This window comes from Schistocerca nitens, chromosome 4 (assembly GCF_023898315.1).
Source record: "Schistocerca nitens isolate TAMUIC-IGC-003100 chromosome 4, iqSchNite1.1, whole genome shotgun sequence".
Lineage (NCBI taxonomy): Eukaryota > Metazoa > Arthropoda > Insecta > Orthoptera > Acrididae > Schistocerca > Schistocerca nitens.
Window position 1 is genome coordinate 774958373 of NC_064617.1, and position 18549 is coordinate 774976921.

General features: G+C 36.2%; 1 protein-coding gene across 1 annotated transcript in view; it reads right to left on the reverse strand.

Annotated features, from left to right (window-relative positions):
* LOC126253126 (rho GTPase-activating protein 6) overlaps window positions 1–18549 on the reverse strand; it is a 1197809-nt gene that overhangs the window by 52465 nt on the left and 1126795 nt on the right. The gene's annotated exons all lie outside the window — the stretch shown is intronic.

Here is an 18549-nt window from a genome sequence, read left to right on the forward strand (position 1 = left end):
CCCGAAAGTGCACATTGATGTCTGTGGCTGGCGATGCCCAGTGGGGTGTTCCAGCTGTGGTAATGTGAATGTAGGCACTCTGTCCGCCCTGGCTGCTAGCTCGCTGTGTTTGTTGTGTGTCTTGTTGTATGTTTTATTATTCTCCTGACTGTGCTGATACGGCTGTGTATGGACCCTTTATTAATATACTTGTGGCATCAGCAAAAATTACAGCTCTTGAAGAGTCCTCCAATGTCCCTGGTACATCATTTATGTAGATCAAGAATAGCAAAAGGCCAAGCATTGAACCTTGTAGCACACCATATTTAATGCTTCTCCATATCTAATCTTATTCCTATTACATTTTTTTAAAAATGTTACCTTCTCTTTTCTATTGTTAAGATATGACTCCTTCCATGCAAGCAGAAGACCTTTAATGCCATACCATTTTGGTTTCCTAGCAGAATCTTCTGATCTACATGATCAAAGACTTTGGAAAGATCACAGAAAATGCCAAAAAGGTAATTTCTATTATTTGGTTAAAATGGAATTGAGTTTGTGAGGTCATATATTGTCTTTTCAATGCAGAAACCTGTATGAAGTCAACCTGAGTTGTTGTTAAAAAGTTATTCTCACAAAGATGGTTGAGTATTTCATTGTAAACTACCTTCTAAAATGTCTGAGAATGAGGGAAAGAAGGAGGTCAGTCTATAAACAGAGATCAGTTGCTTTATCCATTTTTTTATATTGGTGTTACTATTGCATGCTTCAGTCTTTTAAGAAATACACCCTGGCTCATTGACTAGTAACAAAGGTATCTCAAGTGTGGTATTACCAAATGATTTATGTTTCAGTGAGTTGAGTGATAGGGACCTGCCACCAGACAATTGTACTTCTTCTCAAATTTCACATGCTCCCTATGTTACCTGTACTGTAGGCACATGCAGAGCTTTGTCTATAGTGACTGGCTACATGCCAGCAGTGCTGCATCTCACCATTGCAGCCTGTCAGTCACAATGATATTTTAATCAGAGTGTACTACTTTGGATGAGATATCATGATAGTCGTTAGAGTTCCTACTTTTTAGTGACAATGATTTTTGTGATTTCTCTAACAGCACAATTGGGAAAATGATGTCAGGTGGTGAAGTATGCATTGCCTGTCTAAGTAAATTTATTGGATCTGCCTTTGATGGACATCTTGTAGCTACTGTTAGCAGTGACACCTCAAGGTCATTTTTGTGGGTGTGGCCCAGATAAAAAGTCAAATTGTTCCAAACCGTCATTATATAACTTCCATGTTTGTCATTTATGCTAGAGGAAAGGAATCTCTCAGCAGGTTTTTTCCCCTTGATGAATCTCAGTATAAGGGCAAACTGACTTTTGCCCATAATATGTGTTATTTCATCTGCTTGCACATAAACATAAATGGCAGTAGCATCTTTAATCATTTCTTCAATGTAAACTTGATGCATACAATACAAAAGTTCATTTTGTATAATTTATAGAGGGAAGTAGTAGACCCGTCTAAGTGGTCATCTAACACACTGTAAGGATTTCCTTGTGGAGACAATAAATCTAAGAAATTGCCATAGTTAGCTGAACTCTAAGTACTAACTCATGAGTTCCACAAAATGTTAAGCAATCTCCTACTGTGTTTAATATGTATGTATTCTTTGTAACTAATTCATTATTGTTCTGAATTGACATTTTATATGCTAAATCGATCTGAGCAGCAATGTTAAATCCACCAAACATTTTGCATTTAAAAGCATTTTCTAAATGTAATCAGCTTCCCTCATGTGTATTAACCTGTTCACTAAAATGCTTTAGATCCTTAAAGCCAATTGTTGTCCAGAATCCTTCACCACCAAATAAAACATAATAGAAACAAAATAACTTTTGTTTCTCTTCACTCACTGTTATCCATGACTTTTTGCAGAACTATGTTGTACTGCAGGAAGTTGTTTTCTTATTTCCATCGTTTTGAAAAATTAAGAAACCTTTTGGTTGACATGCACATGACTGCTTGATTTCTAGCTTCTCTTTTGTACTTAATAAATTAAAGTTTTTATTTCTTTTTTTTTTTTAAGCAAACAATCGACTTTATTAATTTTAAAATTACAGTAAGAATACTTGAGTTGCAACTACAAAGCTCCAGAATACAGAGCTCTACTGAGAGATGGCCACTTTTGCTGTTTGCAACATTCCCTGCTGACCTACAGGAGGGTGTGTTAAGTGCCGTAAGTAAAAATATGGGTTGTTGGCCTAAACTGGCTGGCCCCACAAACTGTGTACAGGTGTGGATGGGTGGGAAAGTGGTATCAGGACAGAGTCAGTAGGGTTTATTGAGGTGTGGGAAAGTAGCGTTACATGTGGCCTGCTCCATCTGCTGAGCATGCCCAAGGCAGCCCCATGGCATGCTATGGCCAGGGGCGAGTCAGAGGAAGGGAAAACTTGGTCACGTCACTACAACTGCAGTTTACGGGGCAGGGGGTGTGGAGGGAGTATGAGCCATGAGGCCGTGGCCCTTGGCTGAATGGGGTGGGGAAAGGGAAACAGGTCCGTCAATGTGGAATGATGGGCTGAGGGGAGGTGTGAGAGAAGAGTAGTGGCAAAACTGGGCCCTGCTACTGGCAGCTGAGAGTACAATCATATCACAAAATTCTGGTTGGGCCAGGCCCTTATGAATAAGCCACCCCCGACTGTTAGGAAGAATTCTTTGAATTTGAATTTCATACCATCTGTCCCTCTGATACTGTCATCTAGGAAATCAGTATCATCTGCTTTGTCAAGTTATTTTGTTTAATATTTAATAATGTTCCAAACTGCCTTTGTTTTGTTCTCAAAATTTTGAATTTTCTGTTACAGTAAATGGTTTTTACCTTTCTGATGACACACAGGTGAATTTTGCAATACTGCTTGTAACACAGTGTTGAGTCTTGATTAGAGCTGTTTGATACAACACTTTAGCCCCCCCCCCCCCCCCTTTTCCCCTTAGCTTCCACTGTAATTGTTCCTAATCCACTGAAGGAAAAAAAAATAAATAAAAAAATAAAAAGAGAGAGAAAAATCATAATGCTGGAAAAACATTTTTAAGAAATTGATTTCACGAATACTTTGTGTCCCTGGTAAAATTTTTCGTATTTTTCTTTCCATAAATTCTCTCAGAATAGAATAACTAACAAGGGGACCATGCCTACTCGATCACTAAATTCATTTGAATTTATGGTATATACACTACTTGGTCCAAAATGAAATCAACAGAAGATGGAGATACAGATGGCCTAGTGTTTAGAGAAAAATTGCATTTTTGATGGTTGGTGCAGCAATAATCCAGAGGTCATATGGTCGAGTTCCTATGTGGAAACATTTTTTAATTTTAGTTTTAACATTACTCAAACAGCAAATAAATTGAAATAATCCTCAACGTATTGTATTTATTGATATTTTCATAAAAGGCATTAAAAGGAAAGGCATAGGAAAATATGGGATTGCAAATAAATTTACAAGAAAGGATTGTTCTTACAGCATCGATGACGACTCTGCAAATAACTTTTCAAAGTGTACAGGATTTTGTACTCTATTAGTCTGATTTTGACTTCTGAGCATCCCTTGGCTGCTAATGCCAGCCTGTGATGTCTATTTTTATCATCAGTTAAAGAATTTGATCAAAAAGCTTCAAAACTGTTTGTCTCATTGAGTGAGAAAAAGAAATCACATCCTGAGAAGACTGCAGCAAAATACATTACATTGTACATCACCAGCTATCCACACCAATATTTTCTGGAATGATGTGTTATGTGTGGTTTGTTGCCAAAATGTCTGATGAGAGAGAACCTTTTATGAATGTAAACCAAGTTTGTCTTTCTATCTTTCTATGGAAACTTTAAAACAATCATATGATTGTAAAAGTGTGATGTTTATAATGTGTGCAAGACGCTGAGAAAATTACTGTTTTCTCTGTTTTATAATAAATATCACCAAAGCACATGTAAATCATCAACTGTACAATAATAAATATATCTCATTTTACATACAAAGTTCAAGTGTATACCTACAGTCCCTACCTGGAAATTTATTTGCCATTCCTTTTCATACTTATTATGAAAATATTAAAAAATACAACGTTTATCAAGCATTATTTTGGTTTATTTGCAGTGTAAGTAACATAAAAATTGAAACTAAAAGAATGTTTCTGAAGAGGGACTCCATCCCATCAACCTTTTACAACTACTCTGCACTCTTTCAACTGCATCAACCTATGCTTGGAAACTACATTAACATAACTGGCTCATGCCTTGCTGAGCCCACATAAAAAATAGTATTTGTTTTCTAAACACTTGGCCATCTGTGGCTCCCACTTCAGTCACTTTCACTTCTGGCCAAGCCTAGGTGTACCATAAACTTTGATGAAATAGTTGATGATGAGTAGGCATGGTCCCCTTTTAGTCAGCATTTACAGTTCCATAAAATTTTCATCTTCCTTTCTTATTAAAATCTGATGTATGGGAATGCTTCATTGCTGGCATTTGACCATCATTATTGGATAAAGCTTTCATCAAAAAGCTCACATCTAATTAACTAAAGACAGCTGTATCTGGAAATAAGTTATTAATGACTGTCCTTCTTTTCATGTTGGGAATGTTACTGTAGTTGACAATACAAAGCTGAAACAAATAACTATATATGCCCTCAATCAGATCTATCTGAGACAAAATCTACTTTGAAATCTTCAGATACAGTCACTTCCTAATTATTTCTGCTAACTCTTATTAGTATCCTTGATAACTGCTTAGTAAAGTTTAAACCACTTCTTGTCGAGGGACTATACACTGACAGAATTGCTGTCTTCTTTGTTTCCAAATATGTCGCGGAAGTACAACACTTGTAGTTGTTCAATGCAGTAATCACTGAGACTTTATTCAACTTTTTGTGTATGCAACCAATTCACCCATTCCTCATGATACGGTATTAACTTGTATCCATCACTATGCATCTGTTCATTTTTTGTGACTTCCAGATGAAGTTTGTTATGCATAACACTCTTGTGTTAGATTTTTTAATATCCTCTATCAATATGAAATGCTTTTTACATTTTAATGGAAAATTCAAAATGTATTAGGACTATTTGCTAAGCCTTCTACAGTTCAGTCTGCCATTTTTGTTGCAACTGTGTCTATAGAGATTTGGAACTGTCTGTTGGAAACATTTTCTCTAAAAAAGGCACAGAGAAAATATTAGAAATCACAGGGATTGGGCAGACAGTGAGTGATGCAATCATGTGAGGAAGCAATGTGTCAATCTCACCCACATATTATTGCCCCAGTCTATTGAACGACTCCCGAAGCTCTGAATTTATCCAATCAACAGACTGCTGCATATAGGGCTTGGCATATCACCCAAATAGTGACACAATCTCCATATTTTTGTGAGGAGCATTTCCAGCAATGTGCCTGATTTCATCCTCAGTTGCATAGTTCAGTTTCTGCTCCAGGCTATTCCAGAAACCCCCCACAGCCACTATGTGATCTTTCTTACCAAGAGACCGTAAAACAAAGGTGACACTGCTTAGCTCTTGCACCTGGTGGGTATTCACTAGGCAGGATGTTCTGCAGCCTACTAGTTGAGACATTCCTGTCCCAATACTAAGCCCTAGCAGAAGGACCTTTGTGGTCCTCTTAACCTTCTCACCACTCTAACTATAATTTGCACCTTTTTCCATGCTTTGTAAGAGTATTTATGAATTCCTTGGCTTGTTCACACACACTTCTATCTACAGTCTCTAGAGCAGAGAAGCAGTGGAGACATCTATGAGGTCTGTTAAAAAAATTCCGGAACATTTGTAATTTCACACCAATGATGTGATGGAACAAAATGCGATTGGCATCCCTGCGCACACATGCGTTTAATATGTAACTTCTGGAAGTTTCACTGTTGTATGTCTGTTAGTTATTCTTCACTGCTGTATTGAGTAGAATGTTGTGTAGCACAGTTCGTGAATTTTGATATAGCAGTGTTAGATGTGCAATGCATCTGCATTAAATTTTGCATGAAACTCAAGAAAACTTTTACTGACGCACACCAAATGATGCATAAAGCCTATGGTGGTGAGTGCTTAAGCTATACTTGGTTCACACGGTCTAAAAAGGGCTGGATGGAAGTTAAAGATGATCCTCATTCAGGATGTTCTTTGATGTCTACCAATGACGCTCATGTCAGAAACGTCAAAGAAATTATACATGCCAATTGAAGACTGAGTCCCTGAGACATTGCAGAAACATATGTAACATTTCAGTTGGATCAGGTCATGAAATCCTGACACAGCATCTTGGAATGCATTGTGTTGCCGCCAAGGCTAATGAGTCAAGACCAGAATGACCTTCACCTTGCAATCTGTGAAAAGTTTTTGGATCATGCAAGTGAGAACAAGACATTCCTTAAGAGAACCATAACTGGTGATACAATGTGGGTCTACAGTTATGACGTTGAGATCAATGTTCAATCTTCACAATAGGTTGGGGAAGGTTCTTCAAGATCAAAAACAGCTCATCAGGATAGTTATTTTGACTCTGAAGGATTTGTTCATCATGAATTCATGCCACTGGGACAAACTGTTAATCAATGGTACTATTGAGATGTGTTCCAATGCTGCAAGAATATGTGAGAAGGAAACAACTCGAAATGTAACAAGAAAATTCATGGCTCTTGCATCACGACAATGCACCTGCACAATCATCAGTGTTGGTGTGTGACTATAGCACAAAAAACAAAATCACTGTGCTGAGGCATCCTCCATACTCTCCAGACCTGACCCGTATGAAATTTTTTTTTTTTCCAAAGTTGGAAATGCCATTGAAAAGATGAAGATTTGCAACAATAGACGAGATAAAAGAAAATTCGTAGATGGTGCTTTTTGAGATCCAGCAAGAGGCACACCAAGACAGCTTCTAGAAGTGGAAAGGGTGTTGGGAGCGATTTATCAATTGTGGAGGAGAGTATTTCAAAGGAGACTATGCACAACAAGTAAAAGGTAAGCATAGAAAAATTTCTTGGACAAAGTTCCAGAATTTTCTGAACAGATCTTCTATACTAAAGCTAGCAGTCTTGCAGCATCTCTTGAACCTTTGACTGATATGGCGGCATTGACCACAGCCTAGTCACCTACATTACTCTTAACTTTATTGCTGCCAACTGTTCTCTTAAATGTTCTAATTCTGCCTGTGCCAGTGCCAGATCAGTTTTGAGTTTTAAGATCAGAATAATCAAGGAAAGAGTCACAACTACTACGGGATCAAAGGGTTGCTTCACAGCACCCGACGTGATAAAAGCATAGGCAGTCTTCACATTGTTCACCGTCAATCATCTGTCAAGACTCTGTGACAGTTTTCACACTTGTCCATTGTGACAATATTTGTTTTGTTTTGGAATACAAAGATTATTTATGGATAGCTGCTAACTCAAAATTGCAATTATACAGTACTATTTTATTTAATAAAACTGACAACCAATACATAAAATTTTGATAGGTAGCTTATGGAATAAACCGATACATACCTTACTGAATTACCTAAATGTGATGTTACTCAATGTTTTCCATAAAATGTGATATTTCCTGTTAGACTGGATCAAATTAAGTTATGTTTGCTACTCAAGTATAAAGTGAACAGACGTTTTAGTAAAATACAGTAACACAATTTGTTATTTTTATCTCTACATTGATGTAAAGCTCACAGTTGCCTGAAGTAAATAGTGCTTTAGAAAATGTAGCCTACTGCTTACAACAATACTATTATCTACACAAACCGAGTTGATACTCAGTGTGGTAACTGATGATAGTGACCGTAAAAGCATTTTCCGTTTATGGCTGCTCCCCCACATCAAGTGTCAACGTAACATAGATATCTTTGTCATTCTTGGAATTTGACTGTCATTGTTATTTGACATTTAATTACTGTAAATACAGTGTTCTAACACTTTTACAGTTGCACTAAAATTAGACATATAACTGACTATAACTTTTTCAGCTGCTTTTTAAACAAACAAAATATCAAAATTTAGTCATGGTCACAAATTTTAGCAATGTTTACAGCTTCAATGTTGTCACAGGAAAAAACAACAATAAGAAGACTGTTCAACGAAATGGGGACACTTACTGCTTCTCAATATATTTATTACTTAATGGAATTTGTCAAAAATAATATAACCCATTTTCACACCGACAGCTCAGTTTATAGAATCAGTACTAGAAATAAAAACATCTTCACTAAGATTCAAAGTCACTGCGGACCAGAAATATACCCACTGTTCAGGAACACACATTTTCAGTAACATGCTTTTATTTATTTATTTATTTTATTTATTTATTGTATTTTTTTTGCATGGAGACACCAACTGGTGTCTTTTGCAAACGTCATAGCATTTTTTTACAAGTTTAGTACAATATATACATATATATATATATATATATATATATATATATATATATATATATATAACAGAGGGAAACATTCCACGTGGAAAAAATATATCTAAAAAGAAAGATGATGAGACTTACCAAACAAAAGCGCTGGCAGGTCGATGGACACACAAAAAAACACAAATATACACACAAAATTCAAGCTTTCGCAACCAACTGTTGCCTCATCAGGAAAGAGGGGAAGGAGAGGGAAAGACGAAAGGATGTGGGTTTTAAGGGAGAGGATAAGGAGTCATTCCAATCCCGGGAGCGGAAAGACTTACCTTGGGGGAAAAAAGGACAGGTATACACTCGCACACACACACATATCCATCCACACATACAGACACAAGCAGACATATTTAAATATGTCTGCTTGTGTCTGTATGTGTGGATGGATATGTGTGTGTGTGCGAGTGTATACCTGTCCTTTTTTCCCCCAAGGTAAGTCTTTCCGCTCCCGGGATTGGAATGACTCCTTATCCTCTCCCTTAAAACCCACATCCTTTCGTCTTTCCCTCTCCTTCCCCTCTTTCCTGATGAGGCAACAGTTGGTTGCGAAAGCTTGAATTTTGTGTGTATATTTGTGTTTTTTTGTGTGTCCATCGACCTGCCAGCGCTTTTGTTTGGTAAGTCTCATCATCTTTCTTTTTAGATATATATATATATATATATATATATATATATATATATATATATATATATATATATATATATATATATATATATATATACAATAACTTATTTTAGTTTAATATTAATATTCACTTAAAGAGTATAAACATTTGTCAATCAAGAAATGTTTCAGTTTCACTTTGAATAAGTTCCCTTTGTGGCACCTTATACAGCTCGGTAATCTGTTGTACCATATTTGACCACTAATGCATGGACTATGGTCTGTTGTTTTTAATTTTGTTCTTTGTCTGTAGTAGCAGTCTTTATTTATTGCATTATAGGCATGCATATCAGAGCACTTTGTTTCTTTGTTTTGATGTGTCACAAAAAATATAATTAATTTGTAAAGATACAGTGAGTAGACTGTTAGGTATTTATGATGGACAAAGATTTCCCTGCATGAATCTCTATACCCTAATCCATGGATAATTCTGATTGCTCTTTTCTGTAGGGTTAATATTCTGTTCATATGTATGTCGGCAGCACAACCCCATATCTCTATCCCGTAATTAATCTGTGGAAAAATGGTTCCATAATAAATTGTTTTTAATGTCTGATGTGGAACTACCTTTGATAACTGGCTGATTAGATGTAATGAACTGCTGATTTTATTGCATAAAAATTTGATATGGTTTACCCATCTTAGATTTTCATCTAGGTGAATACCTAGAAATCTGCAGCCTTCTGTGTCCACTACTTCAATTCCACCTATGTTACTGATAGAGGTTTGGTGTGAGTTTGTAAGTTTAAATGGCAATAACTGAGATTTACTGATATTAACTTTCAAACCTTGATCTTGGAAATAAGTAGTTATTTGCTGTAGTCCCTCAGTGGCTACCAACGTTAACTCATCATTTTGTTTACCAAGAAATAACAGTGAGGTATCGTCTGCATAGGTTACCAATTGGGAGTTGAAAGGTTGCTCTATATCATTTATGTACACTAGGAAAAGGAAAGGGCCCAAAATTGAGCCCTGGGGTACACCTTGTGTGACTGTCTCATATTTGGACTGAAAATTAATGATCTGATTATTGATTTTGTAAGTCAGCATTGTACACTGCATGTGGTTAAATAAATATGTAGCCAGCAATTGCATGGATGCGGCATTTACATTGTATGACTCAAGTTTACTTAAAAGTAACTCATGGTTTACCGAGTCAAAGGCTTTAGTAAGGTCTAGAAATATGCCAGCTGTTTGCATTCCTTGATCAAGGGCACCATACGTTTTGTGAAGAAATTCCGTAATTGCTGTCATAGTACTATGATCTTTTCGGAATCCGTGTTGTGTCTCTGTTAGGAACTTATTTTTCAAGAAATAGTCACTAAGTTGTGTCAGCAGCACAACTTCAAATACTTTGCTGAAGACAGGTATTAATGATATGGGCCTGAAATTTGAAACCTCTTCCTTGGATTCTTTTTTATGCACTGGTTTAACTGTGCTCCATTTCAATACATTTGGAAATGTATGTTCTCTGATACTGCAGTTTACCAGGTGGGTGATTATTTTAACTAATTCCTTATTACACTTTTTAATCATGATACTACTCAAACCATCCCATCCAGTTGAGAACTTATTCTTTAGGTTATTTATTATCCTGCCTATTTCTTTTTCACTTACTTGTTTGAATTCAAAAGGCGGCTCTTCAAATGGGCAGAGCTTTACCTCACTACTCACAACTGTGTTATTAATTGGACTAACAGCTGCAGATATAAAGTATTTATTGAAAACATTGCAGACTTTATTAGGATCTTTAATTGTGTTTCCTTCATGTCTTATAATTAAAAATTCAGTTTCTGGCTTCGGTGTGGCTTTGCGAAATTGATTTACAATTCTCCATGAGGTCTTGGCTATATTGTCTGATTGAGCTATTTCACTGCTGTATATCTGTTTTCTTAGATTTGAAAGCTCTTTCTTAAAGATTTTCTTGGCTTCGTTGTACTTGGCCTTAAAAACCTGCAGGTTTGTTGACTTGTGTAACACATCCAGGTCCTGGATGTTTTGCCTGAGTTTTATCATATTTGCTGGAAGTATCAGTCTGTTGGTTTTTGCACTTTGGTTATGGGTGAACACTCTTTGTATTTTCTTAACAGGGCAGCATCTGTCAAAGTGTCTTAGCATAGTATCATAGAATTTGGCCCATTTGTTTTCAGATCCTTCAGTCTGGTAAACCAGATCCCAGTCCTCTATAGCTAATTTATTTCTTAAGGCAAGGATGTTACCCTCTTTTAGGATTCTTTTATTTTCGATAACTTTTGTCATTTTTGGGATGCTTGTGTTTACATACTCTACAAGCTGGCATTTGTGGTCAGAGTAGTGAAAATCCATATTCCAGCACCTAACACTGTCTTTAATATGTTTACATAGTATAACATAATCAATTCTGCTAGATGTGGACTTTGTTACCCTGGTATCACTGTTTACTACATTTACGAGATTATATGAGTTAAGGGTATCTATTAACCTCATATTACACAAACTGGAAGATTTTGCCTCAATATTCAGATCACCAAGTATAGTTAGGTCCCTAGACGCCATAAAAAGTTTATGTACTAATAACTATCAGTTTAAGATGAGCCTAAAGGATTTATTCATGGCCAACTCGTTCTTTTCTATTGACAAATTTCTTTGCAGAACCAATGGATGTACATATATTATTAATAATATCAAATTGTTTGAATGTTACATAAAATCTGACTTCTGCATATCTTTAGTGCAGTAATGTGACCAATGTAAATTAGTGTTGTAAACTGGTTTTCTCTTTGATTATGCATGGCTAAAATAGCCTAAGAATTCTTGTATGCCCCTCAGTCAAATAAAATAATAAGGTCAGTTTCAAAACTAAAAAAAGTTCCTTTAGGAGTAAACCGGGGCAGCATCTCAGGGCCACTATTCATTCTCATATACGTGAATGATTTACAATTGGCATAGTCCATATCAGTTCAGGCAGGCTAGGAAAAAAATCTTACCTTCATAGTCTCAGATGTTATTGAATTTAGCATACGTTAAAATGAAGGACTAAGTAAGGAACATGTATTTTTTTGTTTTTTTTTCCAAAAAAATTTCTGCTCTGAGGTACAGCCCACCAAAGATGACACTGCACATACATTTTGAAGTAGTTCTAGATTTTTTTTTATTTGAAAGATTACCTGATTACAAAGAAATCCTCCATTTGGACTTATCTGTCAAATTTTTTTATAATATATGGAGTTTTTTTTCAAAAATACCAAGCCATAAAGTTTTGATTTTTTTTCTGTTGATTAGTACCATATAATTCTACATTCCCTGAAAAGGAGAGCTTCCACTTTTAGGCTGAACTGGTTTTATAAATAACTGAATTTTTTGCCATGCATAAAACCTGTTTTATTACCATATTATCACATAACAGGCTCATAAAAATCAAAACCTAGCATTATTTAACATAATCTTAGTTTTGAGAGATGAGTAAGAGACTTATTTTTCAAGCATTTTAAATTGTTTCAAAAACATTCCCCTTCTCAGGTTGTGAATCTGAATATTATCCTGCTGTTTCTGAAGTGTTGGCTGAACAAACGAAATTTCTTCTTTCTTGCTCTTTAAAGTGCGTGCAATATGAGTTTGACCATCACTTTGAGTTCAAAAATGTGTCTTCTGAACTACTTTCACAGGTTCTTCTTTTTTCTGCTCACAGAATTCTTTGATTTCCTCTTTGGACAAAAGAATGAGGGCTGTGGATGTGTAAGATTTCATGACTCTCGTAAAATCCTCAGCATTCTGAACCACAGCTGTATTTGGTCTGGAAAGATTATGTTTTGTAGCATGGTGCTTCAGCAGGCCTCCTACAGCATCACAAGGCCTCTTCCCGTGACCAGTAGCACTGTATACTCAATCAGTTGGCACAAGCGACTAACTCAGTTCAAACAGCTGGTAATCATTTTTAAAATGAATAGGAGCACCATCAGAAACAATGATGATCTTCTCTATCCCTGTTTGCCATTGAAGAATTTTGCGCATTCCTAGCAAAGCATGTGCTGAGTCATGTCGTGTGTCATCATTTATAACTGCAACACTTGTGGTCTTGTTTTGAAAATATGTCACTCCTGTAAAAATTAAAACCTGGTCATTACTCCAATGATACCCTTATACTTATTGGTCTGGAAAGATTATGTTTTGTAGCACGGTACTTCAGCAGGCCTCCTAGACCATCACAAGCTCAGCAAAATCACAGTGAAACACTAAACATAGTTCATCAGCCTGTACACACCCTTTCACTTCTGCAATGTTTTGTTGTTGCAATTTCTTCGTATGCTGGTGCGTTACTGCTTTCATTGACCATTTACCAAGTTCATCAATGAAACTGTTAAAGGCAACAGCTTTCTTAATTAGTTAATTTTCTTTGCATGTTGCATATGTAATTTCTGCAGAGTTACCTGTTATGTCTTCCAGGCCAAGTGCCTGTAAAGACAGTCCTCTCTTTCCAGTGCAGTCACCCCATTTTTGAAACAAACAAGTCTCTCACTTTACGTCACAGACTACTAATGACTTCACGTGCCCAACAAAGGTGTCATATGTCATGTGCTCCAGTAAGTTCTTCAAAGTTTCCACACAAAGTTCAAAGTTTGCACAGTACACAAGTAAACAGACATCTCTAGGTGGGTGTGGAACTACCTGCTTAGGCTGTAGTGTATAAAATTTTGATCTTCCAATATGCGAGGTTGTATAGTTGCTCTTATAAATTGCAAAAGTTTTTTTAATACTGAGAGACATGTACCTCTTCACTTTCAAAACTTTTTGACCTTCAACTGTTACAGTTATAGTGTCTTTTTTTGTTGGCTCTCTGGCGAGAACAGTCCCATTTATCTTCCAGATAAAATGACTGCACTATTTGAACTTGAGCTACTTCTACAGGATGACCATAATAGGGATCTGGTCATCCAAGGACTCCTGTTACAGACCTCACATTTCTTGATTTGTCCACCATGTACTTCGATACTGACGGAATGTGGTTCATAATTGCTTTCTTTGAAAATGTCTCTGGAATAATAGTTAAAACTTGCTCCTTTTCACTGTAGGATGCACAATATTCAACAGCTGAATTGATATTTGTGAAAAATTCCTGGGAAGATGTGCAAGAGTGCTTTGGTTCATTTTCTTCTGAAAATGGAATTTCTACTTTGAAGAGTGTGGTCAGTTTTGCTGTAGTGCTTTCATCCATAGCTTTAGTAATTTCTCTGCACTTTCTTGATACATAGAGCTTATGACTCGACTTCCCTGACCACGGTTTCTTAACAGGACTAACACCTACCTCTGTAGTTGACTGATTCAGGGTATTTAATTCTTCCTCTACTGATGCAAAATCTGCACCATGTGAGCCTACACCTTGTTCAGATACTATCATTGTTGTTATTCTGTCAAAACATTTAGAACACAAAAAGTCGTCACTGGAAACATTTTCACAGCGAAGCAGAGTCTTCAAATGGGAACACGTATTCTCAACCTGAACAAAGTCTGTTTTTTTGTTTGTCTTATACATCACTCTTTTATGGATATGCAACCAGACAGCACACTTCACTCTCCTGTGACCACAGTCAGAAGACATTTCGTAAAGTCCTTTTCATAAAACACACTGCAACTGTATCAACTGGCAAATTCCTCATGAAAACAGAGAACTCATTGGATGGTCTCAGATTTCTTAGAAGCCTCTCCAGTAAACAAATTAGCAATGAACAACTACAATACAGAAACCTGCAATGAACAACCATGAGAAATAAACACACAAGAAACTACAACAAAGTCTGAGAAATATCTGCAACAATGAAAGTGAAAAGAAATACCTACAACAAAGAAAGTGATAAGAAATAATTGCAACAAAGAAAGTGATAAGAAATATCTGCAACAAAGAGAATAGAAATGAAAATTGTAACAAAGAAATTAGTAAAAAAACAACTTCAGTAAACACATACATTACCCTTGAAAGCTTAACAAAAGTGATTTTTTAAAATAAAAACTGTCCAACTTAAAAATGGAAGCTCTCCTTTACAGAGAATATAGTACTATATGGTACTAATCAACAGAAAAAAATCTATTTTCTGGATTGGTATTTTAGAAAAAAAAATTTTTTTTCTGTAAATTATAAATAAAATTCAAAAGGTAACAGTAAAAGAACTTTGACAGATATGTCCAAACGAAGGAGACCATTGTAATCATAAAGCAATTATCTTCCAAATAAAAAACTCTAACAAAATATCTAGAACTGTTATAGAGATACAGCATTTTCAAAATTTTTCCGAAATTCGCATCTTCAAAATGGTTTTCGCAGTGTCATCTTAGGAGGTCTGTATCTTGAGGCAGGAATTTTTTTGGAGAAAACAAAAAAATATGTGTATCTTACTTACACCTGAATTTTAACATATGCTAACTTCAATAACATCCAAGACTGCGAAGGTAATCCCCCTGCCTGAAGTGATACAGATTATGCCAGTTACAATATAATACAGCCAAAAATTGTATTATATGCACACAACACAAGACTAATAGTGAGTGACTCTAAAAAATCATTACATTCCACAGCTGATAGAACTCTAAAAGTGAAACTTCCTGGCAGATTAAAATTGTGTGCTGTACTGAGACTCAAACTCAGGACCTTTACCTTCTGTGGGGAAGTGCTCTACCAACTGAGCAACCCAAGCACAATTCACGACCCATCCTGACAGCTTTAATTCCTCCAGTAACTCATCTCCTACCTTCCAAACTTCACAGAAGCTCTCCTGAGAACCTTGCAGAACTTGCACTCCTGGAAGAAAGCATACTGCTGAGACCTGCCTTAGCCACAGCCTGGGGGATGTTTCCAGAATGAAATTTTCACTCTGCAGTGGAATGTGCACTCATATGAAATTTCCTGGAAGATTAAAACTGTGTGCTGGACTGAGACTCGAACTCGGGACCTTTGCCTTTCGCGGGCAAGTGTTCTACCGACTGAGCTACCCAAGCACGACTCACAACCTGTTGTCACAGCTTTAATTCTGCCAGTACCTTATCTCCTACCTTCCATACTTCACAGAAGCTCTCCTGCAAACCTTGCAGAACTAGCACTCCTGGAAGAAAGGCTACTGCAGAGACCTGGCTTAGTCACAGCCTGCAGAGTGAAAATTTTATTCTGGAAACCCTAAAAGTGTTGAAACTTGGTTCAGTGCAAATAAACTTATACTGAATGTGAAGAAAATGAATTACACAGAGTTTGGTAAAATGATTCAGGATGAAGACATTAATTTAGAACTGGATGACAGACTAATACAGAGTGGAGTTTGGAAAACAGTTAGGGATGGGTATAGATGAAGCTCTGAATTGAAAACACCATGCAAGATTCCTCACACACAGACTTAACTCAGCCTTATCAGAATGGCATACTTTGGATATTTTCATTCTGTTGCCTCATATGGAATAGCATTCTGGGCCAGCTCAAAATCTAGTTTAAAAGAAATTTTTGTCTTACAAAAATAGGTTGTTCAAATGATTACCAATAGTCCCACTCAAGCTCACTGCAGATCTCTTATCAGGAAATCGGGAATACTTAATCTGCCATCACTCTATACAGGGTGAGTCAAAAAGGGCTTAACAACTTAGGAATGATACAAAAATTTATTGAGATAATTTACAGAATCGATGGATGTGTCATTTAGTACTAAAAAAACTCAAGTTTGATTCATACATTGCATCAGTGCCCCATTCCACCACCAGGAGTGCCAGTGTAGTACGAAGTTAAAATGGCTAATTTCACTTTTTTGGAGTGTGCTCACTGTATGTTTTGGCTTCATGAAACAAACTCTGCAACAACTGTTTGCCATAAATTTCGTATTGAATACATTAAAGAACCACCAAGTAGACATACAATTTGCTCTTGGCACAAGAACTTCATTGAGCTGTCTTGCACAAGTTACACCAGATTTGCTGCAAAGAGTGTGGCAAGAAATTGATTACCACTGGGATGTCTGCCACATCACAAATGGTAGTCATGTCAAACCAAAATGACACTTGACACTTTTATTTGCTACAAAATGATACATCTACTGATTCTGTAAGTTATCTCAATAAATTTCTACATCATTCCAAACCTGCTAAGGCCTTTTTGACTCACCCCCTATATTTAAATGAGTACTCTTAACCAAAACAAATCTGAGCAATCTCCACACAAATCTGACAGTCACAACTATAACACATGGAACAGGAACGTTCTCCACGAATAAAAAACAAAGAGCGCACAAACTCAGAAGCATGTGAGCTATATGGGTGTTAAGCTCTACAATACATCGAAGACTTAAAGGATGATATAAATTTTAAATTAGAACTCAGAAAATTTTTAATTGATATATGTTGCCACCCAGTTAATGAATATTTTGAAGATCAAGAAAATTATTTTATAAAATAATCTCTAGTATATGTGCCGCAGTTGTGTGATAACTCTTGTAAGAAGTTCTATCTTTGTATGTTTCAGTTTATATTATACTCTTTTACTATCTATGTCGCTGTTTATTCTAAATGTAGTTATTACTGATCCTGGAGGACCTCCTCACTATGGATCAATTGGAATGAAAGTAAATCTAATCTAATCAAAACAAATTATTATACACCATTCTTATACAAAGAAATTGGAAAGTTACTGGTATATGTTGAAGGCACTTTCATTTTGTACATTCCATATTTTTAATTTCTATGTACAACAAGTCCCTCATCATTTGTACAATGACATAGATGATAAATAAATACAAGTGTATTACAAATTTACATTTTTCATAATAAGTTTGTTATTACCTCTTAAACAAAGATATATTTAAGATGTTTTTGACTCATTCCTCATCCATGATGACAATTGCACTTAGGATCTTTGGAAGTGACATTAGAATAATTTTTCATTGCTAGGTGTATGTATTTTTGTTTTATAACATGTTGTACATCCTTGAGTATATCCTCACTTTTGATCTAGGGAATGAAAAGTATATCTGTCTAGCAGTATATTTTTAGACTGATCACTGCTGAGTTGGGCGAAAATTGTCCTGCAGTGCTGTGTCTGTTTGCACCTACATTTCTGTCAGCAAATCTGGGCATTTGCCTCAGCTATCAATCTGCCAGTGTCCTTTTCAGACTGGCAGTAGTACTGTTGACATCAGTCTCAATACAATTTATGGCAGCTCTTAAACAATCCACAAATACAGCTGTCTCTGGGATCAGTGCACTGGTCTCAGAACCCTCAGAATCTTAGTTTTCTCATGCCAGTAAGTTCTTGTTCTGACTGTTGACTGACTGATTAGTCTTATCACTATGTAATATGTGTGTAACATTAAGAGGCTATATGCATTAATGGCTTGGAAAAATAGTCATAATTCAGTGGCCACTGCCCTCCTGTCAACATGTGGTTTAGACGGCACCATATAGTGTGAATAAATTGTAGTTGTACAGGGAATGTA